Below are 26,222 nucleotides of genomic sequence, written 5' to 3'. Positions count from 1 at the left end.
CAGTAGCTGACTGGCTGGTGCATTATCACCTTGCACTTTATCACCGCTTTATCCCTTCTCCAGGCTTAATACATCTGCCCCAATATGTGCACCATGACAGGGCCTTACAAAGTGGCACCCATTGTGGGGCTAAAACCCTGATCCTGACTCGGATGCGCAGACTGGGAACATCAGCTGCTTGTGCCAATATCACAACTGCTACTACCTATCCATCAGGTCCAAAGACAGAAATATTGTCATTTGTTCTCAACTCTGAATGAGCCCAAATAAGTTTAAACTTTAGGCCATGAAAATCGATCAAAGACGCCCTTTGATCTGTAACCATATGGATGCATGTGCAGCTGACTAGGATGCGCAGCCTGGAAACATCGGCTGCTTGCTCCAATGTCACAACTGTGACCACCTCTACATCAGACCCTTACTGGGTTACTGTGAGATGCGCACATCTTAAGATACATGGGGGGTCATTCAGACCTGATTGCGGTTTTGCTTTTTTGCTCAGCAGCGATCTGGTATGAACTGCGCATGCTTAGGCAACGCAATGTGCAGGTGCGAGGTCCCCCAAGCAAATGGGAGTGTAGGACAGCGGCGGGATGGCCAAAGAAAGTGATCGCACCGGCGATCGCAAGAAGATTGACAGGAAGAGGCCGTTTGTGGGTGTCAACTGACCGTTTCCTAGGAATCTCTGGAGAAATGCAGGCGTGTCCAGCCGTTTGAAGGGAGGGTTCCTGACGTCAGCTCCGGGCCGGATCATCGCACTGGAAGAGTAAGTCCTGAGCTGTGCAGAGACTGCACAAACTTTTGTTTGTGCAGCTCTCTGCACATGCATTCGCACTCCTGCACAGCAATTCCCCCCTCCCCCTGTAGGCGGCGACTACATGGTCGCAGCAGTGCAAAGAACGCCTGCTTGCGACCAGGTCTGAATTAGGCCCATGAAACGCAAACTTGTTAGAATATGGCCGCATCAAGATAGGCTTTAAATGTTCCTTGATGTGGCCCCATACTATATACTCCAATCGTCATCAATTTTATGATGACCGCCATTTTAAATGGATATAAAAAAAGAAAGTAAACTTTAAAAGTAGGGTGACAGCAGGGGGTTGACTCTGAATCGGACATAGCCATGTCTTTATATTAATGCAGTGGTTGGCATCTTAGACCACAGGTGTCCACTTGGCACACTTGAGTGATGAGTGTTGAGACAGACTATTAGTTCATTAGTAAGTTAGTTAGTTAGTTAACTACCAGGGTAGCAGGGGTAGCTGCTGTCAGGCCCACGAGTAGCTGCTATTTGTGCTGCTCCAGGCACTGCTTATCAAAAGTAGAATAGTATGCTGTATGAGGTAAGAAGAGGAAGCTGAATGAACACGCTGCTGGGTGATTGCCTACACTGCAAAGCACTTGAAGCCCTAAACTGTAGATGTTCCCTTTTCTCTGAGCAGGAAGTGCAGATCAGCATGGGGAGAAGCAGCAGACAGCAGGGCAGTTTGCAGTGAGGACGATGACGAATTCATCATGTTAACATAATATACTGAACCCAGCAATACAACACGATCAGCCAGATAGACAGTTAAGTCAAATAACATCTGTCACGTGCTAGACTCTCTTCTTTCCTGCTGTCTCTCCAGTTTGTCCCAGAGGTCCGTAAGGCTCTGCCAGTGTCAGGTCTCCCAACATTGTGCTGCACAGTCTGTCTCCACACCGGAGTTCTCTCAAAAAACGGCATATGGGCGCCACCATATGGAACCCAGTCACCTGTTCACTTTCAGCCAGCCAGAGTGCCACATCTGCTGAGCTGACCGCAGTGTCCAATCAGAGGACAGCAATCCCTATAAAAGGGTCTACTGGTGCACTAGCCAGTTGTTCGTACAATGTTGATCTTTCAGACGCCAACTTGGTCTCTTGCAGTCTGCAGGATACTCAGTTTCTCCTGCCTAGTCATTGCCGTCAGCATTCCAGTTCCAGTCCGATTCAGTCATCCGGTTCCAGTCCGGTCCAGCATTCTGGTTCCAGTCCCGTTCAGTATTACAGTTCTGCATCTGGTTCCAGCCAGGTTCAGTCATCCAGGTCCAGTCCAGCCCAGCATTCCGGTTCCAGTCCGGTTCAGTCATCTAGTTCCAGTCCAGTTCAGTCACTTCCAGTTCCTGTCCTGCCACGCATTCCGGTTCGAATCCGGTTCAGCACTCTGTTTCAGTCATCCGGTTCTAGTCTGGCTCAGCATTCTGGTTCCAGTCCAGTCCGGCTCAGTTATCCAGTTCCAACTCAACTCAGCATTCTGGATTCAGTCCTGTCCAGCAATACGGTTCCAGTCCGGTCAGTCTCAGTCCGCCACTCAGCGTAAAGTGGATTCCAGTTTCAGTCCCGTCCAGCAATACGGTTCCCAACTGGTCCAGTGTAGCTGGTCCCAGTCCGGCATCCAGACACAATTGCGTCTTGCTGAAAGAGCAATCAGGATTACGGGCGTCGGTATTTTGACGCTGGCATTGACCTCTGTCGAGATTTAGACGCCGGTCATATGACGTCCATTTCAACTGCCGGGATCCCGTCCTTCAGTAAATTAACTACATTCCCGATCTGCATTACCAACACCAGCCCCAGGAGCAAACGCAGTATTTGTAGTGGGGATGTTCCTCCTGTGAGCGGACTTGTGAGTTTGTGTGTGTGTGTATATATATATATATATATATATATACACACACACACATATATATATACACATACACATAATTTAGAAACACATATACATATACAACTACATGGAACATATATACACAAACACTCACATATCATGCATACATATACACAAACACACACACACACACACACACATAAAATACAAACATATACACACAAACACACATTGTGGCGGTGGTTTCTTTTTCATAGGGTCTGATTCTGAGTTGGATGTAGTAACAGTCTTCCTTGTGTCTATTGCTGCAGTTGCATCTGTGACTTTATGCTAATGACACTACAGTGCACTTCCCTGGTGTACATCCGTGCTTCCAAATATGCAAGGATTGAGATGCCCACTTTCAGTGTCTACAGATGCTGCAATCATTCGTTCTGCGTCTTTAGACACCACCATCGATCGCACCATTGATACTTTAATCAGCCCTATGCTAGGTGTAGATCATCCAAGTATGGCCTCCAATGTAAACAATTCAACGTCTCTATATGCAACCACTTTCAGCAACACACCCACACTACATTATACGTTACATCTGTGTCTGATTAGCCAACGCCCTGTAACCGCACAGGAATGCCCAACACATTTCTAATACACTTCTTGGTGCATGTGTCTGATTCTGTACTGTATCTCTGTACAAACACCATCGCAGTACATGAATGCTCTGTGCAACTCATACGCAAGCGCAGATGAAAAACATTGCACAAGAAAAAAATAAAATACATCTGCCCCCACAGGAAAAAACACACACATTGGCCCCCACAGAGAACAATAAAACTAATTGCCCCCCACAGGGAAAAAATAAATAAAATGTATAATATAGCTTTTTGTATTACAATTCGTTTCAAATTTCTACTGCTGTTTGAAAGACCCAGAGACACCAATAGGTTTTATCATTCTTGGCTGTAACATCTATATATATATTAATTAATTTATTAACATTTATGTAGCACTAGCATATTCCATTGCACTTTCTTTCAAAGTTGGGCAGGGATGGATGGGAACTGAAAGTGTCCCTGGAAAAATTTGCAGAAGTGGCCTAATATGGGCCGTGTAACCATGGCGGCAGAACCCCCCTTACAAGTCAACATTAAAACAGGCCCCACATGCGCATCGGCCCACAGAGAATCTTCCCTGTAGGACCTATGGACAATCCGCCCCTTAACTCATACACACATACATATAAACACAAACATAAACTTATAATGACTTAATGGGATGTTTTCCACCTGGGCTAAAGTAATCCACCTGGGCTAAAGTAATAAGTGGAATAACCCAGGGTTCCGTGCTGGGGCCACTATTGTTTAACATATTTATAAATGATCTATGAGAAGGACTGGAAAGCACAGTGTCAATTTTTGAAGATGATACTAAAATATGGGGTGTGCTTCATAGGGTCGACCACACTTAGGTCGATAGTGTCTAGATCAACTACTATTGGTTGACAGTAACTAAGTCGACACACAAAATAGGTTGACATGAGCAAGATCGACATGACAAAAGGTCGACATGAGTTTTTTTTTTTTAAATTGTCTCGTTTTCTTCGTAGAGTGACTGGGAACCCCAATTAGTGCACCGTGTCCTCTCGCATGGCTCGCTTCACTCGCCATGCTTCGGGCAAGGTGCCTTGCTCCACTACCGCTGCGCTCGACACAGGTTACCGCTCCCAATTGTAGTCCATGTGGATCGTAAAGTATGAAAAAAATAAAAAAATAAAAAAATTGTGAAAAACTCATGTCGACCTTTTGTCATGTTGACCTAGTGACTATGTAGACCTAGAAACCCTGTCGACATAATGCATGTCGACAATAGTGGTCGACTTAATGGCTGTCGACCTAAGTATGGTCGACCTAGAACGGATACCAAAATATGTAGGGTAATCAATTCAGATGTGGATGTGGAGTCTCTACAGAGCGACTTATTTAAACTGAAAGTTTGGGCAATGTGGAGTATGAGGTTTAATGTGGAAAAATGTAAAGTTATGCACTTTGGGACTAAGAATACACATGCACCTACCAACTCAGATAAAAAAATCAGTGGATATAGCCTTTAACCAGAATAGAATAGGGAATATAATATAATTCATGTTGAACCTGATGGACAACTTGTCTTTTTTCAACCTCATCAACTATGTTACTACTGGCGGAACTCCGGTTGCCGGCCATGGGTCCATGGCAAGTTCAAAAACAAAATTGGTTTGTCAGGGGATTGGGAAGGGGGGGGGGGGTTCTGGGTACTCTGAACCCCCCTGCGTGAGCTTTTGACAGCTAGACAGACTTCACTTTAGTTCTTCTAATATTCATTTATCTTCAGAGCCATCTGCACCCAGCTGTTCTCCTGAGCATTCAGCTACTTACCCTCAAGATGAGCAGGGAACTGTGTTGGAAGAGCACCAGGACCAGGCTCAGTAGGGACATTCATCAGTCTTGAGTGTGCTCCCCACATTCTCATACCCACCCGTACTAGGGCCCTCATTCCAAGTTGTTTGCTCGCTAGCCGCTTTTCGCAGCAGTGCACGCGCTAAGCCGCTGCCCTCTGGGAGGGAATCTTAGCTTAGCTGAATTGCGAACAAAGTATTCGCAATATTGCGAAAAGATTTTTCTTTGCAGTTTCTGAGTAGCTCGAGACTTAATCTTCCAGTGCGATCAGTTCAGTGCTTGTCGTTCCTGGTTTGACGTCACAAACACACCCAGCGTTCGCCCAGACACTCCTCCGTTTCTCCAGCCACTCCCACGTTTTTCCAAGAAACGGCAGCGTTTTTTCACACACACCCATAAAACGGCCAGTTTCCGCCCAGAAACACCCACTTCCTGTCAATCACACTACGATCACCAGAACGATGAAAAAACCTCGTATTGCCGTGAGTAAAATACCAAACTTCTTAGCAAATTTACTTGGCGCAGCTGCAGTGCGAACATTGCGCATGCGCAGTTAGCGAAAAATCGCACCGATGCGAAGGAAAATAATGAGCAAACAACTCGGAATGAGGGCCTATGATCTTAGCAAAATAATGTTATCCCAATTTCCTTCGGCCACTGGTTACCTGCAATTTGTTTTATTTCCTCCCTGTTTTTTTCTTTTTTCTCTTCCACCTCCACTGATTGCACATCCTGCCATTGTGCCCTACATACAGGGTACATCATACTACTACACAAGTGTCAGTTTTCACATACATGCACTGGGCCCTTGTATGGCTCACCTCCCACAGTGTAACTTTCGAAGTGCGCCCAACATGGCTGCCTCATCTGGTACGCTTGTGGATGGGATGAAAAATACATAGACCTGGTGGTTTTGTTGGAACCCTACTCTGAACTTTAGGACTCTGAAATCACCCCCATTTTGTGTCATATCTTCTAAGGGAAGACTATTCCACCCTGGGTAATCCTAAACTGTGCGTCCAAGATGGCTACCGCACCTGGTACCTTGTGAGGGTGGAATAAACAACCCTTGGAAGTTTTTACCCAAAATGCCTACACCAATCATGCATTATGCTTCTGTGTGCTTAAGGTTTTCTTTTATATCTGTGTGGCTTATCCATTGCTGTATTACTTAAATCTTCTGTATTATGTGCATTGTTTTTGATGTCTACAAAGCGCCTTGAGTCCTGTTGGAGAAAGAGCGCTATATAAATAGAATTATTATTATTATAATTATCATTACTTCTCTCCATGCGTAGGAATCTATTAAGCCACCTACTGTAGCTTCCTGTGTGTAGCCTCTAGCCCAGCTCCTAGCACCCAACCCTAACTGGGTACAGACAAATCCTCGAGCTTGACAAGTTCCTACAGCTATCATGAAACCTTAATCTTTAATCTTAATGTTTAATCTTTCTCTGGGATCCTCAAATGTTTAGATTTTTATTTACATCATTGCTGAATGTGTAGTGCTGTAATGCTTTTTAAGCAGATGTTTTCTTTTACACTAGTTCTTATCATTTGATTGTAAGCTTGTGAGCAGGACCCTCATACCTCTTTAGCTGTCAGTTACAGTATTATCCAGTTTTGTTTTATTGCTGATTTGTTTCCAATTGTAAAGCGCAGCGGAATATGCTGGCGCTATATAAATACATGTAAATAAACATGATATCATATGAACAGACTAAAGGGCCCAATAGACTACAGCGACATGTCTGACCCTCATGTCGCATAAGATTTCCCTTGAACCGCCCGGGCGGCAGGGTCGCATAAGATACATCGTATGCGGTCCTTTTGCATACGATGTATCTTATGCGATCCCAGCCATGCCTACGGGAACCGACATATCACGAGTGCAGCACTAACGATCTAGGGGATCTGATCCAATGCTCTTGGTACAGCACATCGGATCGGATGTAAAACACATCCAATTTGCCACTTTTCATCCGATTTATCGTCCCAAAAGGTCAAAATCAGATGAAATCGGGCATTATCGTTGTAGTGTATGGGGCCCTTTAGCGTTTCTGTTTGATTGATTGTCGTCCTCACCCGATACAGGGAGCAAGTTTCATTTTTTCACATGTTGCAATTATTTGTATATCATTCTACTTGCCATTATTGGTATTAATGCGAATTAAATGGGACATGAGAAGCCTTTACTGAGATATCCATTGTGTGAATTAGAAAATAGATTAATACAGTAGAGTAACCTAGTGAAAATAAAATGCTCTGTTTCATAAGAATAAAATCAAGCTGTCCACAATCCACATACTTATTTATCTAGAGAGGGAGGTCTGTCGCTTCTTGCTAAGTGCTGATTTCCATTTACTACTGCGGCTTGCTTCTTCCTCCACATTTGCAGCTGTGGTTTCCCTCTTATCTCTGAGATCACAGACAGAGCAGGAAGAGTGGGTTGAAATTAGACAATTGCCGTAAACATGTGTGTGTATATTTGTGACGTGTTTCTTCAGTGGCGATACTACTGGCTGGCAAAGGCGGATTTGTATGATTATTTGAGGCTGCAGAGGGACTCTCTCAGGGGCAAATGCAGGATTTGTGAGGGGGGGATTATATATATATCTATATATATATCTATATATATATATATATATATATATATATAGCCGAAACGGGCGTTGGGAGCTGTAACTGGGTTGGATGTACATCCCCAGTTTGGACTTTATACGTGAGGTGACATAATATGCCTTGATATGCTACTGCTAAATATGCTGATTTTGCACAGCTTTGCACATATGTCGTGAATGACATTAAATATGGATTAAAGGAGTTCTGTTTTCGTCTTACACATAGCTCCTGCTGGAGCCTTATGGTGTATATGTTTTATATATATATATATATATATATATAAATAAAATGTTGAAGATTTTTGCACAGTTTTGCACATATGTCGTGGATGACATTAAATATGGTTTATAGGAGTGCTGGTATATACAGTATACATATATATATACAGATGGAGCCCTGCTCATCTATCCCTCTAATAGGATTAACTGAGCCAGTGTTGTCGGACTTAATCCCCTGCTGTAATGACTTAATCCCCTGTGCTAATAAGCCTTGGTGCACCATGGTGCAGCAGAGAAGGCTAGATGAGCGAGGCTCCATCTGTATATAGTAGAAAAAATAGGATTTTAATTACATACCAGCAGGTGTTAAAGTAAGCCGAAACGGGGCAGAACTGCTTTCCGTCAGTTCCACTTGGAGACGGAACGCAGTTCCGCCTCCTCCGGCTCACCTCACCCGATGTGTGCCAGCGCCGCACAGGGAGATGCTGGGCGCCCGCTGAGATTTTGTTACCAGCGGCATCCGGCTCTCCCTGCATAGCGGAAGCCGGTGGCAGGAGCTCAGTACTGAGCTCCGGCTTCCGGCTCAGTGCGCACTATGAGAGAAACGTCATGACGTCTCTCTCATAGTGCTGTGGAGCCAGATGCCAGGAGATCACAGCGGTCGGACGTGAGGTTTGGTAAGTATGGTGGATTTAAAACAAAACATGTGTTACTATTTGCAGCGCGGCTACAGGTGGCTAACCACTGGGGGCAATCTACAGGGGGCAAGCTACAGGGGGATAATCACAGGGGGGCAAGGTAAGCTACAGCGGGATAACCACAGGGGGCAATCTACTGGGGGCAAGCTACAGGGAGCAAGCTACTGGGGGCAATCTACTGGGGGCTATACTACAAGGGGGCATTACTCCTTGGGGCAAACTACTGTGGGCAAACTACATGGGGATAAACTACTGGGGGCTAAACTACTGGGGGCTAAACTATTGGGGGCATTACTTCAGAGGGGCTAAACTACAGGGGGCTAATCTGCAAGGGGGCATTACTACTGGGGGCATAACTACAGGGGCTAAACTACTTGGGGATACTGATTGACCAAACTGAAGGTCCTCAGAGGCCAACGTATCGAACTTGTAGAACTTAGCAAACGTGTTCAAACCAGACCAAGTAGCTGCTCGGCAGAGCTGTAAGGCCGAGACACCCCGGGCAGCTGCCCAGGAAGAACCCACCGTCTTAGTAGAGTGGGCATGTACAGATCAAGGAACCGGCAAGTCTGCTGTATAGTAAGCATGCTGGATAGTAAGCTTGATCCAGCGAGCAATAGACTGCTTGGAAGCAGGACACCCAATTTTATTGGGATCATAGAGTACAAACAGCGAGTACGATTTTCTGTGACGAGCTGTCCGTTTGGCATAAATTTTCAAAGCCCGCACAACATCCAGGGACTTTGAAGTGAAGTGGAAGAGGTGTCAGTAAGCACCGGAACCACAATAGGTTGATATGAAACACAGACACCACCTTTGGAAGAAATTGCTGACGAGTTCTGAGTTCAGCTCTATCTTCATGAAAAATGAAATAGGGGCTCTTGTGAGACAACGCCCCCAATTCCGACACACGTCTTGCCGAAGCTAAGGCCAGCAATGTAACGGACTTCCACGTAAGTAACTTTACATCAACTTCCTGTAAAGGCTCAAACCATTCAGATTGTAGAAACTGCAATACCACGTTGAGATCCCAAGGTGCCATGGGAGGCACAAAGGGCGGCTGTATGTGCATAACCCCTTTCAAGAATGTCTGAACCTCAGGGAGGGATGCCAACTGTCTTTGTAAGAAAATGGACAAGGCCAAGATCTGGACCTTTCAGGAACCCAGGCGTAGGCCCACATCCACTCCTGACTGCAGAAAAAGCAGAAAACGACCCAGCTGAAATTCCACCGTAGGGAATTTCCTGTTTTCACACCAAGACACATAAGTACTCCAAATCCGGTGGTAATGTTTAGACGTTACCCATTTTCTGGCTTGGATCAGGGTAGGAATTACCCTGTCCGGAATGCCTTTCCGGGCTAAAATTTGATGCTCAACCGCCATGCCGTCAAACATAGCTACGGTAAGTCTTGATAGACGAACGGCCCCTGTTGCAGAAGATCCTCTCGAAGAGGTAGAGGCCACGGATCCGCCAGCAGCATGTCCAGGAGATCTGCGTACCAAGCCCTTCTTGGCCAATCCGGAGCAATGAGAATTGCGTGAACCTTTTCTCTTTTTATTCTTTTGAGAATTCTTGGGATCAGTGGAAGTGGTGGAAACACATACACCAACTGGTAAACCCATGGAGTCACCAGAGTGTCCACCGCCACTGCCTGTGGGTCTCTCGACCTGGAACAATACCACCTGAGTTTCTTGTTGAGACGAGAGGCCATCATGTCGATTTGTGGAATTCCACACTGACGTGTTAAGCACCCGAACACCTCCGGGTGAAGACCCCACTCTCCTGGGTGGAGGTCGTGTCTGCTGAGGAAATCTGCTTCCCAGTTGTCTACTCCCGGAATGAAGTCCGCCGACAACGCCACAGCGTGTTTTTCTGCCCAGAGGAGAATCCGTGTTGCCTCTGACATTGCTGCTCTGCTCTTCGTTCAGCCCTGTCCGTTTATGTACATTACTGCCATCACATTGTCCGACTGAACCTGGATTGCCTGATCTTGAAGAAGATGGGCTGCCTGCAGAAGGGTGTTGTATATGGCCCTTAGTTCCAGAATGTTGATTGGAAGAATGGTTTCCTGATTTGACCATTTTCCTTGGAAGTGTGCCCCCTGGGTGACTGCTCCCCAACCTCTGAGGCTTGCGTCTGTGGTTAGCAGAATCCAATTTTGAATCCCAAACCTTTGGCCCTTGGTCAGGTGAGAAGTCTGGAGCCACCACAGAAGAGAAATCCTGGCTTTTGGTGACAGATGAATCCTCTGGTGCATGTGTAAATGCGATCCGGACCATTTGTCCAACAGGTCCAGCTGGAAGGGTTTTGCGTGAAACCTTCCATACTGCAGTGCCTCGTAAGCGGCTACCATCTTTCCCAGAAGGCGAATGCAGAGATGCACCGATATCCTGGTGTGTTTTAGAACATCCCGCACCATTGACTGGATCACCACTGCCTTTTCCAATGGAAGGAACACCTTCTGTTATGTACCTCCGTATCCAGTATCATCCTCAGGAACGGAAGCCTCCGAGTTGGTTCCAAGTGAGATTTTGGTAGGTTCAGAATCCACCCGTGATCCTGGAGTAGTCGAGTTGAGAGGGCAATGTCATCCAATAACCGCTCCCTGGATGGTGCTTTTATCAGCAGATTGTCCTGGTACGGAATAATGTTCACTCCCCATTTGCGGAGGAGAAACATCATCTCCGCCATTACCTTGGTGAACACCCTCGGAACCGTGGAGAGGCCAAAGGGCAGAGCCTGGAACTAATAGTGACAGTCCTGTAAGGCAAATCTGAGATAAACCTGATGAGGCAGCCAGATCGGGATATGAAGGTATGCATCCTTGATATCCAGAGACACCAAGAATTTCCCTTCCTCCAGACTAGAGACCACAGCTCTCAGATACTTCATCTTGAATTTGAACACCCGTAAGTACTAGTTCAACGACTTGAGGTTGAAAATGGGTCTCACCGAACCGTCCGGTTTCGGTACCACAAACAGGTTGGAATAATAACCCCTGGACCGTAGCTGAGGTGGAACTGGAACAATGACCTGAGTCTGTACCAGTTTGTGAATTGCATCCTGTAAATTTATACTTGCCTCCTGAGAAGCTGGTAAGCCTGACTTGAAGAATCTGCGAGGTGGAAGTTCCTGAAACTCCAGTCTGTACCCCTGGGCTCAGTATTCTAATACTGCCCCCCTTTTTTGCTATGACCCCCTGGTACCGCTGAGGCAAGCTGGAGTCCTTGTGGAGGGGCTGCGTTTCCCTGCCAGTCTGTCTGTGTAAAGCTACAGAGGAAAAATGGCGCTGGTGAGCTGCTGGGTCCGCTGTTGCCAAACAGCACTGTCTAAAAATAACAAACAGAAAAAATAAATGTAGAAAACTCTTCAGAAGCTTCTCTAAGCGTGACCGGCTCCTCCGGGCATATTTTCTAAACTGAGTCTGGTAGGAGGGGTATAGAGGGAGGAGCCAGTGCACACTATTGATTTCTTAAAGTGCCCAAGGCTCCTAGTGGACCCATCTATACCCCATAGTACTAATATGGACCCCAGTATCCTCTAGGACGTAAGAGAAAATATATATATATTGGCATATATATTGCCTATATGTTGCATATATATTGCCAATATGAAACACACACACAGTCAGACTGGAAATTTACACACACCGACAGCCCTCCCTCACACACCCACTCAGACTGTAGATTACACACACCCAGACAGCCCCGTCTCACACACACACACTCAAACTTAGGCCGCAGACAGATTACCACACACAGACCCACACTGTCCCTTACCCCCCACACCTGTAGCAATGGAGGGGTTAGTATTATCTGCAACCCTGTACTAGAGATGAGCGGGTTCGGTTCCTCGGAATCCGAACCCGCCCGAACTTCAGCTTTTTTTACACGGATCCGAGCGACTCGGATCTTCCCGCCTTGCTCGGTTAACCCGAGCGCGCCCGAACGTCATCATGACGCTGTCGGATTCTCGCGAGGCTCGGATTCTATCGCGAGACTCGGATTCTATATAAGGAGCCGCGCGTCGCCGCCATTTTCACACGTGCATTGAGATTGATAGGGAGAGGACGTGGCTGGCGTCCTCTCCATTTAGATTAGAAGAGAGAGAGTGAGATTGAGACAGAGACACTTGATTTACTGGAGCTTAGGAGTACTAGAGAGAGAGTGCAGAGTTTACTAGTGACTGACCACTGACCAGTGACCACCAGTGCAGTTTTATTTAATATAATCCGTTCTCTGCCTGAAAAAAACGATACACAGTGACTCAGTCACATACCATATCTGTGCTCAGCCCAGTGTGCTGCATCATCTATGTATAATATCTGACTGTGCTCACACAGCTTAATTGTGGGGGAGACTGGGGAGCAGTTATAGGTTATAGCAGGAGCCAGGAGTACATACATATTATTAAAATTAAACAGTGCACACTTTTGTTGCAGGAGTGCCACTGCCAGTGTGACTGACCAGTGACCTGACCAAACTGACCACCAGTATAGTATACTATATTGGGATTGCCTGAAAAAGTTAAACACTTGTCGTGTGACTTGTGTGGTGTTTTTTTATTCTATAAAAAACTCATTCTGCTGACAGACAGTGTCCAGCAGGTCCGTCATTATATAATATATACCTGTCCGGCTGCAGTAGTGATATATATATATATTTTTTATATCATTATTTATCATCCAGTCGCAGCAGACACAGTACGGTAGTTCACGGCTGTAGCTACCTCTGTGTCGGCACTCGGCAGTCCATCCATAATTGTATACCACCTACCCGTGGTTTTTTTTTTCTTTCTTCTTTATACATACTACATCTCATTATCATCCAGTCTATATTAGCAGCAGACACAGTACAGTACGGTAGTCCACGGCTGTAGCTACCTCTGTGTCGGCACTCGGCAGTCCATCCATAATTGTATACCACCTACCCGTGTTTTTTTTTTTCTTCTTTATACATACTACATCTCATTATCATCCAGTCTATATTATCAGCAGACACAGTACAGTACGGTAGTCCACGGCTGTAGCTACCTCTGTGTCGGCACTCGGCAGTCCATCCATAATTGTATACCACCTACCCGTGGTTTTTTTTTCTTTCTTCTTTATACATACTACATCTCATTATCAACCAGTCTATATTAGCAGCAGACACAGTACAGTACGGTAGTCCACGGCTGTAGCTACCTCTGTGTCGGCACTCGGCAGTCCGTCCATAATTGTATACCACCTACCCGTGGTTTTTTTTTCTTTCTTCTTTATACATACTACATCTCATTATCATCCAGTCTATATTAGCAGCAGACACAGTACAGTACGGTAGTCCACGGCTGTAGCTACCTCTGTGTAGGCACTCGGCAGTCCATCCATAATTGTATACCACCTACCCGTGGTTTTTTTTTTCTTCTTTATACATACTACATCTCATTATCATCCAGTCTATATTAGCAGCAGACACAGTACAGTACGGTAGTCCACGGCTGTAGCTACCTCTGTGTCGGCACTCGGAAGTCCATCCATAATTGTATACCACCTACCCGTGTTTTTTTTTTCTTTCTTCTTTATACATACTACATCTCATTATCAACCAGTCTATATTAGCAGCAGACACAGTACAGTACGGTAGTCCACGGCTGTAGCTACCTCTGTGTCGGCACTCGGCAGTCCGTCCATAATTGTATACCACCTACCCGTGTTTTTTTTTTCTTTCTTCTTTATACATACTACATCTCATTATCATCCAGTCTATATTAGCAGCAGACACAGTACAGTACGGTAGTCCACGGCTGTAGCTACCTCTGTGTCGGCACTCGGCAGTCCATCCATAATTGTATACCACCTACCCGTGGTTTTTTTTTCTTTCTTCTTTATACATACTACATCTCATTATCAACCAGTCTATATTAGCAGCAGACACAGTACAGTACGGTAGTCCACGGCTGTAGCTACCTCTGTGTCGGCACTCGGCAGTCCGTCCATAATTGTATACCACCTACCCGGGGTTTTTTTTTCCTTTTCTTTATACATACTACATCTCATTATCATCCAGTCTATATTAGCAGCAGACACAGTACAGTACGGTAGTCCACGGCTGTAGCTACCTCTGTGTCGGCACTCGGCAGTCCATCCATAATTGTATACCACCTACCCGTGGTTTTTTTTTCTTTCTTCTTTATACATACTACATCTCATTATCAACCAGTCTATATTAGCAGCAGACACAGTACAGTACGGTAGTCCACGGCTGTAGCTACCTCTGTGTCGGCACTCGGCAGTCCATCCATAATTGTATACTAGTATACATCCATCTCCATTGTTTACCTGAGGTGCCTTTTAGTTGTGCCTATTAAAATATGGAGAACAAAAATGTTGAGGTTCCAAAATTAGGGAAAGATCAAGATCCACTTCCACCTCGTGCTGAAGCTGCTGCCACTAGTCATGGCCGAGACGATGAAATGCCAGCAACGTCGTCTGCCAAGGCCGATGCCCAATGTCATAGTACAGAGCATGTCAAATCCAAAACACCAAATATCAGTAAAAAAAGGACTCCAAAACCTAAAATAAAATTGTCGGAGGAGAAGCGTAAACTTGCCAATATGCCATTTACCACACGGAGTGGCAAGGAACGGCTGAGGCCCTGGCCTATGTTCATGGCTAGTGGTTCAGCTTCACATGAGGATGGAAGCACTCAGCCTCTCGCTAGAAAACTGAAAAGACTCAAGCTGGCAAAAGCACCGCAAAGAACTGTGCGTTCTTCGAAATCCCAAATCCACAAGGAGAGTCCAATTGTGTCGGTTGCGATGCCTGACCTTCCCAACACTGGACGTGAAGAGCATGCGCCTTCCACCATTTGCACGCCCCCTGCAAGTGCTGGAAGGAGCACCCGCAGTCCAGTTCCTGATAGTCAGATTGAAGATGTCAGTGTTGAAGTACACCAGGATGAGGAGGATATGGGTGTTGCTGGCGCTGGGGAGGAAATTGACAAGGAGGATTCTGATGGTGAGGTGGTTTGTTTAAGTCAGGCACCCGGGGAGACACCTGTTGTCCGTGGGAGGAATATGGCCGTTGACATGCCTGGTGAAAATACCAAAAAAATCAGCTCTTCGGTGTGGAAGTATTTCACCAGAAATGCGGACAACATTTGTCAAGCCGTGTGTTCCCTTTGTCAAGCTGTAATAAGTAGGGGTAAGGACGTTAACCACCTCAGAACATCCTCCCTTATACGTCACCTGCAGCGCATTCATAATAAGTCAGTGACAAGTTCAAAAACTTTGGCCGACAGCGGAAGCAGTCCACTGACCAGTAAATCCCTTCCTCTTGTAACCAAGCTCACGCAAACCACCCCACCAACTCCCTCAGTGTCAATTTCCTCCTTCCCCAGGAATGCCAATAGTCCTGCAGGCCATGTCACTGGCAATTCTGACGAGTCCTCTCCTGCCTGGGATTCCTCCGATGCATCCTTGCGTGTAACGCCTACTGCTGCTGGCGCTGCTGTTGTTGCTGCTGGGAGTCGATGGTCATCCCAGAGGGGAAGTCGTAAGCCCACTTGTACTACTTCCAGTAAGCAATTGACTGTCCAACAATCCTTTGCGAGGAAGATGAAATATCACAGCAGTCATCCTGCTGCAAAGCGGATAACTGAGGCCTTGACAACTATGTTGGTGTTAGACGTGCGTCCGGTATCCGCCGTTAGTTCACAGGGAACTAGACAATTTATTGAGGCAGTGTGCCCCCGTTACCAAATACCATCTAGGTTCCACTTCTCTAGGCAGGCGATACCGAGAATGTACACGGACGTCAGAAAAAGACTCACCAGTGTCCTAAAAAATGCAGTTGTACCCAATGTCCACTTAACCACGGACATGTGGACAAGTGGAGCAGGGCAGGCTCAGGACTATATGACTGTGACAGCCCACTGGGTAGATGTATGGACTCCCGCCGCAAGAACAGCAGCGGCGGCACCAGTAGCAGCATCTCGCAAACGCCAACTCTTTCCTAGGCAGGCTACGCTTTGTATCACCGCTTTCCAGAATACGCACACAGCTGAAAACCTCTTACGGCAACTGAGGAAGATCATCGCGGAATGGCTTACCCCAATTGGACTCTCCTGTGGATTTGTGGCATCGGACAACGCCAGCAATATTGTGTGTGCATTAAATATGGGCAAATTCCAGCACGTCCCATGTTTTGCACATACCTTGAATTTGGTGGTGCAGAATTTTTTAAAAAACGACAGGGGCGTGCAAGAGATGCTGTCGGTGGCCAGAAGAATTGCGGGACACTTTCGGCGTACAGGCACCACGTACAGAAGACTGGAGCACCACCAAAAACTACTGAACCTGCCCTGCCATCATCTGAAGCAAGAAGTGGTAACGAGGTGGAATTCAACCCTCTATATGCTTCAGAGGTTGGAGGAGCAGCAAAAGGCCATTCAAGCCTATACAATTGAGCACGATATAGGAGGTGGAATGCACCTGTCTCAAGTGCAGTGGAGAATGATTTCAACGTTGTGCAAGGTTCTGATGCCCTTTGAACTTGCCACACGTGAAGTCAGTTCAGACACTGCCAGCCTGAGTCAGGTCATTCCCCTCATCAGGCTTTTGCAGAAGAAGCTGGAGACATTGAAGGAGGAGCTAACACGGAGCGATTCCGCTAGGCATGTGGGACTTGTGGATGGAGCCCTTAATTCGCTTAACAAGGATTCACGGGTGGTCAATCTGTTGAAATCAGAGCACTACATTTTGGCCACCGTGCTCGATCCTAGATTTAAAACCTACCTTGGATCTCTCTTTCCGGCAGACACAAGTCTGCTGGGGTTGAAAGACCTGCTGGTGAGAAAATTGTCAAGTCAAGCGGAACGCGACCTGTCAACATCTCCTCCTTCACATTCTCCCGCAACTGGGGGTGCGAGGAAAAGGCTCAGAATTCCGAGCCCACCCGCTGGCGGTGATGCAGGGCAGTCTGGAGCGACTGTTGATGCTGACATCTGGTCCGGACTGAAGGACCTGACAACGATTACGGACATGTCGTCTACTGTCACTGCATATGATTCTCTCAACATTGAAAGAATGGTGGAGGATTATATGAGTGACCGCATCCAAGTAGGCACGTCACACAGTCCGTACTTATGCTGGCAGGAAAAAGAGGCAATTTGGAGGCCCTTGCACAAACTGGCTTTATTCTACCTAAGTTGCCCTCCCACAAGTGTGTACTCCGAAAGAGTGTTTAGTGCCGCCGCTCACCTTGTCAGCAATCGGCGTACGAGGTTACATCCAGAAAATGTGGAGAAGATGATGTTCATTAAAATGAATTATAATCAATTCCTCCGCGGAGACATTGACCAGCAGCAATTGCCTCCACAAAGTACACAGGGAGCTGAGATGGTGGATTCCAGTGGGGACGAATTGATAATCTGTGAGGAGGGGGATGTACACGGTGATATATCGGAGGATGATGATGAGGTGGACATCTTGCCTCTGTAGAGCCAGTTTGTGCAAGGAGAGATTAATTGCTTCTTTTTTGGGGGGGGGGGGTCCAAACCAACCCGTCATATCAGTCACAGTCGTGTGGCAGACCCTGTCACTGAAATGATGGGTTGGTTAAAGTGTGCATGTCCTGTTTTGTTTATACAACATAAGGGTGGGTGGGAGGGCCCAAGGACAATTCCATCTTGCACCTCTTTTTTCTTTTATTTTTCTTTGCGTCATGTGCTGTTTGGGGAGGGTTTTTTGGAAGGGACATCCTGCGTGACACTGCAGTGCCACTCCTAGATGGGCCCGGTGTTTGTGTCGGCCACTAGGGTCGCTTATCTTACTCACACAGTCAGCTACCTCATTGCGCCTCTTTTTTTCTTTGCGTCATGTGCTGTTTGGGGAGGGTTTTTTGGAAGGGACATCCTGCGTGACACTGCAGTGCCACTCCTAGATGGGCCCGGTGTTTGTGTCGGCCACTAGGGTCGCTTATCTTACTCACACAGTCAGCTACCTCATTGCGCCTCTTTTTTTCTTTGCGTCATGTGCTGTTTGGGGAGGGTTTTTTGGAAGGGACATCCTGCGTGACACTGCAGTGCCACTCCTAGATGGGCCCGGTGTTTGTGTCGGCCACTAGGGTCGCATATCTTACTCACACAGTCAGCTACCTCATTGCGCCTCTTTTTTTCTTTGCGTCATGTGCTGTTTGGGGAGGGTTTTTTGGAAGGGACATCCTGCGTGACACTGCAGTGCCACTCCTAGATGGGCCCGGTGTTTGTGTCGGCCACTAGGGTCGCTTATCTTACTCACACAGCTACCTCATTGCGCCTCTTTTTTTCTTTGCGTCATGTGCTGTTTGGGGAGGGTTTTTTGGAAGGGACATCCTGCGTGACACTGCAGTGTCACTCCTAGATGGGCCCGGTGTTTGTGTCGGCCACTAGGGTCGCTTATCTTACTCACACAGCGACCTCGGTGCAAATTTTAGGACTAAAAATAATATTGTGAGGTGTGAGGTATTCAGAATAGACTGAAAATGAGTGGAAATTATGGTTTTTGAGGTTAATAATACTTTGGGATCAAAATGACCCCCAAATTCTATGATTTAAGCTGTTTTTTAGGGTTTTTTGAAAAAAACACCCGAATCCAAAACACACCCGAATCCGACAAAAAAAATTCGGTGAGGTTTTGCCAAAACGCGGTCGAACCCAAAACACGGCCGCGGAACCGAACCCAAAACCAAAACACAAAACCCGAAAAATTTCCGGCGCTCATCTCTACCCTGGACATCATTCGGAGTCATACAAAAGCCCCTTCCATGCCACCGATTCATACTTCACTCCTGCGCCCGATGATCTTCAGTAAGCTTTAGCGGGACCGGAAGCTGCCGCTGGGGAGACGCGGCCTGCTCACCTGCACCTCGTCTTTTCCTCCGGGATCTTGGCGGCTGGTGTTTATAGGCTGCATGTTGAGGGAAGGGGAGGGAGCCGCTGTCTCAGTGCCGCACTACGATGCTACATCAACGCTTTCTCTCGGGACTCTTAGCGGTCTCCCTGATGGTTCTGCAGGCCCAAAGCCCTCTATCCCTCCTCCTCCGCTCTGACAGGTCGCTAGGTGACTAGCGGCCGGCTCCTCACTCACTGAGCCAACCAAGCATCCTCACTCATCTGCCTGGCCAACTCCGCCTGTCACAGAGGGGGGGGGGGGGAAATTGGTGCGCTGCAGTAGTAGATCAGGTTAGCAGGGGGGGGGGGTTTCTAGGTACTCAGAAACCCCCCCTGCGTGCGCTAGTGCCTCTACAGTTTAAACGGTATACAGGGGGAGATGTATCAAACCTTGGAGAGAGTTAAAGTACTGACCAATCAGGTTCTAACTGACATTTTAAAGACTGTGTTTGAAAAATTACAGTTAGGAGCTGATTGGTTGGTACTTATCTCTCTCCAAGGTTTGATACATCTCACCCACAGAACACAGTTGTCGATTCAAACCAGTATATCAGAACACATTTATGTATCACATTGCCAGACTGGGTGTGTTAGCAATGGATAACTGTTAGTAGCAGATAATTCAGGACATCTTACATTGCAACAGAAGGCATTACATCCCACTGCCAGTATCTACTTTTCTTTCTTCTACAAAGTTTATTACCAGCATAAAAAACACATATTAATAATAAGAGTGCAAATAGACATTTTGGTGAAACCCCCACTCGCCAACTACTTATCACCCAAGTCCTGTCCAAATAAACACAATGACATAACTTTCCCCTAGGTAATGAAGATGGCAATATTTGATATGCTTGGTTCTAGTATTGATCTTCTTGCTGTGTGGGTATTGATCATAATGCATGTCGACCATTAATGATCGACCTATTGTCTGTTGACCTATAGACCAGATACTTGCTGTGTACAAGCTTGAGACACTCATGGTTTTCTTCATATATCATTGGACTTTCAGCTTTGACTCTCCAAAATGCTGTAACAGCTGACATAACCGAAATCACCTCTTGGTTTACATAAGCTGCTGAAATATATTTTACTTGTGCAGCTGATGATACAACAGACACTGGATACCCACCGGGCCAGGAAAATCTTATCTGACTGATCAAATAACCAATAGTTGACTTCCAGCCAGTGGAGTCACCAGTTTAATTTGTGTCCACACAGCTTCCACATTTATGATCAAATTTGCTGATATCTTCAAATTCATGTATTGCTAATGTTTAATATGACTTTCTGTACTCTATACCAACCTCTGTCATGAGGCTTACTCACATATATACAGAGAGTCCCCATTATGGCTTCTATAGATTGTAAGCTTGCGAGCAGGGCCCTCCTACCTCTATGACTGTTTGTTATCACCCAGTTTGTTATATCATTGTTATTTTCAATTGTAAAGCGCAACGGAATTTGCTGCGCTATATAAGAAACTGTTAATAAATAAAATAAGTATCTAAATATGTAGTTATTGCCACGTCCACTGTTTGTCTGTATTTCCCATTGTTAGGTATAAGATATTCTTCCAATTGCAGGAAGGCTGCATCCATCAGTGTGGATGGACCTTTCATGTTTCTCTTATCCTAAAGCGGTTGAAGATTGAGCTGATGTTAGCACTCTGGTTGAGTACAAACATCCGTCTTCCTCTCTATCAATCTGGCTTCTATGGTAAAATATTACGTCTCCTAGACTGCAAAGCTTTACTTTGTAAAGCTGGTACAGCTAATTTTCAATCTTTACATTTGGTCATCTCAGGGCCGAAACCAGGATTTTCAGCGCCCGGGTCAAGGCAGTAATTTGGCACCCCCACCGCCACCACCACCCCACCCCCCACAAATGAAAAAATACAGAAATAAAATAAAACAAATTATAATAAAAATACAAATTAACAAAAAAATATAAAAAGGCATAAATGTATGGCAGGTGTATAATGTACAGCAATGAGTACACTGCCATCCATCTATCACAGACACTAGTGCAGCACATGATATGAGGACAGTACACTGACAGTTGATGGAGGCAGCTGCAGCCAGGCATGGGTGTATGGTGCAATTAACTGACCTGGAGATGCTGCTCATTACACGGCAGGTGTGCCTGCCTGCCAGCTGGAACTTGTAGCCCCCCCCCCCCCCCCCCCCATGTTATATAATGCACGAATGCAGCAGCTGCCTACCTCTGGCGCCCGGTGTCTCTCCTCCTCCTGTTGGCTGGGCAGCCACGGGGAGCAGTCCTCACCCACAGCCGACTGCTGTTCACCGCACCTGGCTCTTCCTGCACTCCTGCTTGCTGCATACGAAGCCCGGAGTGAGCCCAGGGCAGCCGGTGCTGATTGGCTGCTGTCATCACCCAGGCCCGGGGCGTCACTGCGGAGGCGGCGGCTCTCCCAGACAGCGGCTGACAGTCAGTGCCCGGTACTGGGCTGGCCGTGGCGGCGTGTAAACTGTGCACCAGTCTCAGCAGTTTATTCAGTCCAGTGCATCCGGCTCCTTGCAGCCACAGGGGGAAGGGGGTGTTAAGGAGTTAAAGTGACTGTCCTGGCACTCCCTCTGATCCAGCGCCCGGGTCACATGCCCCCCTAGCCCCCCCTAGTTACGGCCATGGTCATCTTGAATTTGTGGGCACTCTTCCTATAACAAAACTTTTGTACATCTTAGAGTTCCATGCTATGGTTGATTGACCTCTCTACATTGGTGTTTCTATAATGGGTGCAGTGTGTGCACTGGGTCCAGGGGGGCCCACACCGCACACACTGCACCCATACATTATACTTACCCTCCGGAGTCCTGCGACGGTGTCACTGCTGTGCGGGCACAAATCACTCGGAAAATGGACGCCGCGGCCATTTCCGAGTGACTTGCGCATGCGCACTGGAGGTGTCCCTGGGAATGAGGCGCGGCCGACATGTTCCTGGAGACCTGCGAATGCGCAGTAGACTCTGGCATTATGCCAGAGTCTACTGCTGCTGGAGAGGAGGGGGCCCGTGACGGAGGCTGCACGCGGGTCCCGTCCTCTCTTAAAGCGCCCCTGCCTCTCTAACTTGCAGAGAAGATGATCGTCTCCTTTCCCCACCTACCTTAAGATTGTGACATATAGATCTCTTCAATGACACCTTTGGGGAAGGCTGTATTGATACAGGTTGAGTATTCCTTATCCAAAATTCAAAATCACCCATTTTTGGTTCCCCTACTGAGATAATGACATATATATGTATATATTATATTATATATCTATATAAGATATCTGTATATACACATAATATTATTATTATTATTCTTTATTTATATGGCGCCACATGGGATCCAAAGCGCCCAATTACAGAGTAAACAAATAAGCAAATCATGAAGACAGTGACTTACGGTTCAATACAATATAGGACAAGTACAGGGTATATAAACATAGCTGCTGTTAAGTTTGATTAGCTTACAAGGAAAAGCAATACCTAATTACACTGTGGTTTGGACCGCTGCGGCCGCTTACTTAAACAATAACCCCTAAGATGTGTATGCACATTGCGTATACGCGCCGACACGCTGTGCGCACAATACAGAGACACGTGTGGCTGAATACACCTTATTTCCCAAACAAGAATGGAATGCGACACCAGTAGTTTAATGTTATGTTGTGGTCCAACACATCAACAATATTTACTCAAAAAGATACAAGTAGAAAATACAACAATATTACAGAGAATAGCTACAACCCATAGTACATACGTTTGTTTGCCAGCGCTCCCAGATCCAGGTCTCAGTCAGTCTTAGCAAGATGACCTCCAGAGAATAGACTGGTACCTGGTCAGGGAGCCTCTCTTTTATACAATGGGTCCAAAATACAATACAAAGGAAATGTAAGCTCTTCTTCCATAGGTCAAGGGGCAGGTCATTTACAGTACATGAGGGGTCATAGGTTGGTTTGAATGTGTGGGCGATGCCTGGTCCAGGTGTGCTTGCAGTTCTCCACCACCAGGTTCCCGCCGAATATCATGAGTACACTATTTACAGTATTTGTGAACATTAAATTTCTGCGCATATCTATGCGCAGAAACATGTGATTAACTGCACATAACAATCGGAATATAGGGGGTCATTCCGAGTTGATCGTAGCTGTGCTAAATTTAGCACAGCTACGATCATGTTCCCTGACATGCGGGGGGACGCCCAGCACAGGGCTAGCCCGCCCCGCATGTCAGTGCCGGCCCCCCTGCAGAAGTGCAAAGGCATTGCACGGCGGCGATGCCTTTGCACTGCAGGAGTAGCTCCCGGCCAGCGCAGCTTTAGCGAGCTGGCCGGGAGCTACTCCTCGCTCCCCAGCCCGCAGCAGCTGCATATGACGTCACGCAGCCGCTGCGGCCCGCTCCCCCTGTTCGGTCTGGGCACGCCTGCGTTTACTGGACCGCGCCTATGAAACGGCGGCCAAACGCCGCCGTTTCTTCCCCTCCCGCCCATCGATCACCTCTGCCTGTCAAACAGGCAGAGGCGATCGCTGTCCTGCTAAGGCCTTCAGCCGTCCGACATGCGCAGGCGCATTACGGCGCCGGCGCATGCGCAGCAGGGACCCGTTCGCTCTGCTGCGTTAAAACGCAGCGAGCGAACGGGTCGGAATGACCCCCATAGATCACAAAATTCTGCACATCTGGATACCAAACACTAAGGGTGTGTACACACGGTGAGATCCTTGATATGCCGATTTTTACTTGCGATTTCCCTTGAACTCCCTGGAGCCCAGATAGTACAGATTTTGACTAACTTTTTTTGAGATATGGACTATGTGTGCTTACGATTTTGGCTTATGTGAGATGTCATTGACATGTGAGATGAACTAGATAGTACACCGATCTAGCAAGGATTGACTTGCCTGCACAGTCTATCTTTTCTTGCGATGCCGACCTGGCGGGACCGCGCATCGGGATCGCAAGGTGACTTTCACCTTGCGATCTGCACTAACTTTTCTTGCGATTTTGACTATATAGTCAAAATCGATAGAAAATATCTCACCGTGTGTACACACCCTAAGTCCTAACCTTGTTCTGTCCCCTAACATCCTGTATAGCTGGATATCTCCATTGTTCTATCCTCTGAGTAAACGTAACTTGCTGGCAATGTGTGTGGAGACTATGGGGTATATTTACTAAGGTCCCGATTTTGACCGAGATGCCGTTTTTTCTTCAAAGTGTCATCTCTGTAATTTACTAAGCAAAAATCACGGCAGTGATGAGGGCATTCGTAATATTTTGGAAGTCCTAGGTAAAAATCACGAATCAATACACCATCGGTCAAATACGCCTGCAATTTGGTAGAAATCGGGAATTTACTAAAAAGTGCAAAACACAAACACTGCCGACAATAGCCAAACACTGCCGTGATGAAATACAAATCGTGAAAAAGTGCTAAAAAAAAACAGACCTGCTTTTTTATCCCGTGTTTGTATAGGCATGCACGGATCCATGAGATCCGTGCATGTTTTTCAGTGGGAAGGGGTGGGAAATGTTTTAAGTTTAAAAAAAAAAATGCGTGGGGGTCCCCCCTCCTAAACCAAACCAGCCTCGGGCTCTTTGAGCCGGCCCTGGTTGCAAAAATATGGGAAAAAAATTGACAGGGGTTCCCCCATATTTAAACAACCAGCACCGGGCTCTGCGCCTGGTCCTGGTTCCAAAAATACGGGGGACAAAAAGCGTAGGGGTCCCCCGTATTTTTGAAACCAGCACCGGGCTCCACTAGCTGGACAGATAATGCCACAGCCGGGGGTCACTTTTATACAGTGCCTTGCGGCCGTGGCATCAAATATCCAACTAGTCACCCCTGGCCGGGGTACCCTGGAGGAGTGGGAACCCCTTCATTCAAGGGGTCCCTCCCTCCAGCCACCCAAGGGCCAGGGGTGAAGCCCCTGTCCCCCCCATCCAATGGGCTGCGGATGGGGGGCTGATAGCCTTTGTTGAAAGTTATGAATATTGTTTTAGTAGCAGTACTACAAGTCCCAGCAAGCCTCCCCCGCAAGCTGGTACTTGGAGAACCACAAGTACCAGCATGCGGCGGAAAACCGGGCCCGCTGGTACCTGTAGTACTACTACTAAAAAAATACCCCAATAAAGACATTACACACACACCTTGAAAGTATAACTTTAATGCATACATACACACTACCATATACACATACTTACCTTATGGTCATACGAGGGTCGGTCCTCTTCTCCATGTAGAATCCATGGTGTACCTGTTGAAAAAATTCTACTCACCAAATCCAGTGTAGAGGGCTCCTCGGATAATCCATTTGTAATCCACGTACTTGTAAAAATGAAAAAACGGGACACCCGACCACAAACTGAAAGGGGCCCCATGTTTTCACATGGGACCCCTTTCCCCGAATGCCAGAAACCCCCTCTGACTGATGTCTAAGTGGGTTTCTTCAGCCAATCAGGGAGCGCCACGTTGTGGCACCCTCCTGATCGGCTGTGTGCTCCTGTACTGTCTGACAGGCGGCACACGGCAGTGTTTCAATGTAGCGCCTATGCGCTCCATTGTAACCAATGGTGGGAACTTTGTGGTCAGCGGTGAGGTCACTTTCAGTCAACCGCTGACCACAAAGTTCCCACCATTGGTTACAATGGAGCGCATAGGCGCTACATTGTAACACTGCCATGTGCCGCCTGTCAGACAGTACAGG

Source organism: Pseudophryne corroboree, chromosome 9, assembly GCF_028390025.1.
Source record: "Pseudophryne corroboree isolate aPseCor3 chromosome 9, aPseCor3.hap2, whole genome shotgun sequence".
Classification (NCBI taxonomy): Eukaryota; Metazoa; Chordata; class Amphibia; order Anura; family Myobatrachidae; genus Pseudophryne; species Pseudophryne corroboree.
The sequence above is the reverse complement of the archived record's forward strand: the minus strand, read 5'-3'. Positions refer to the sequence as shown.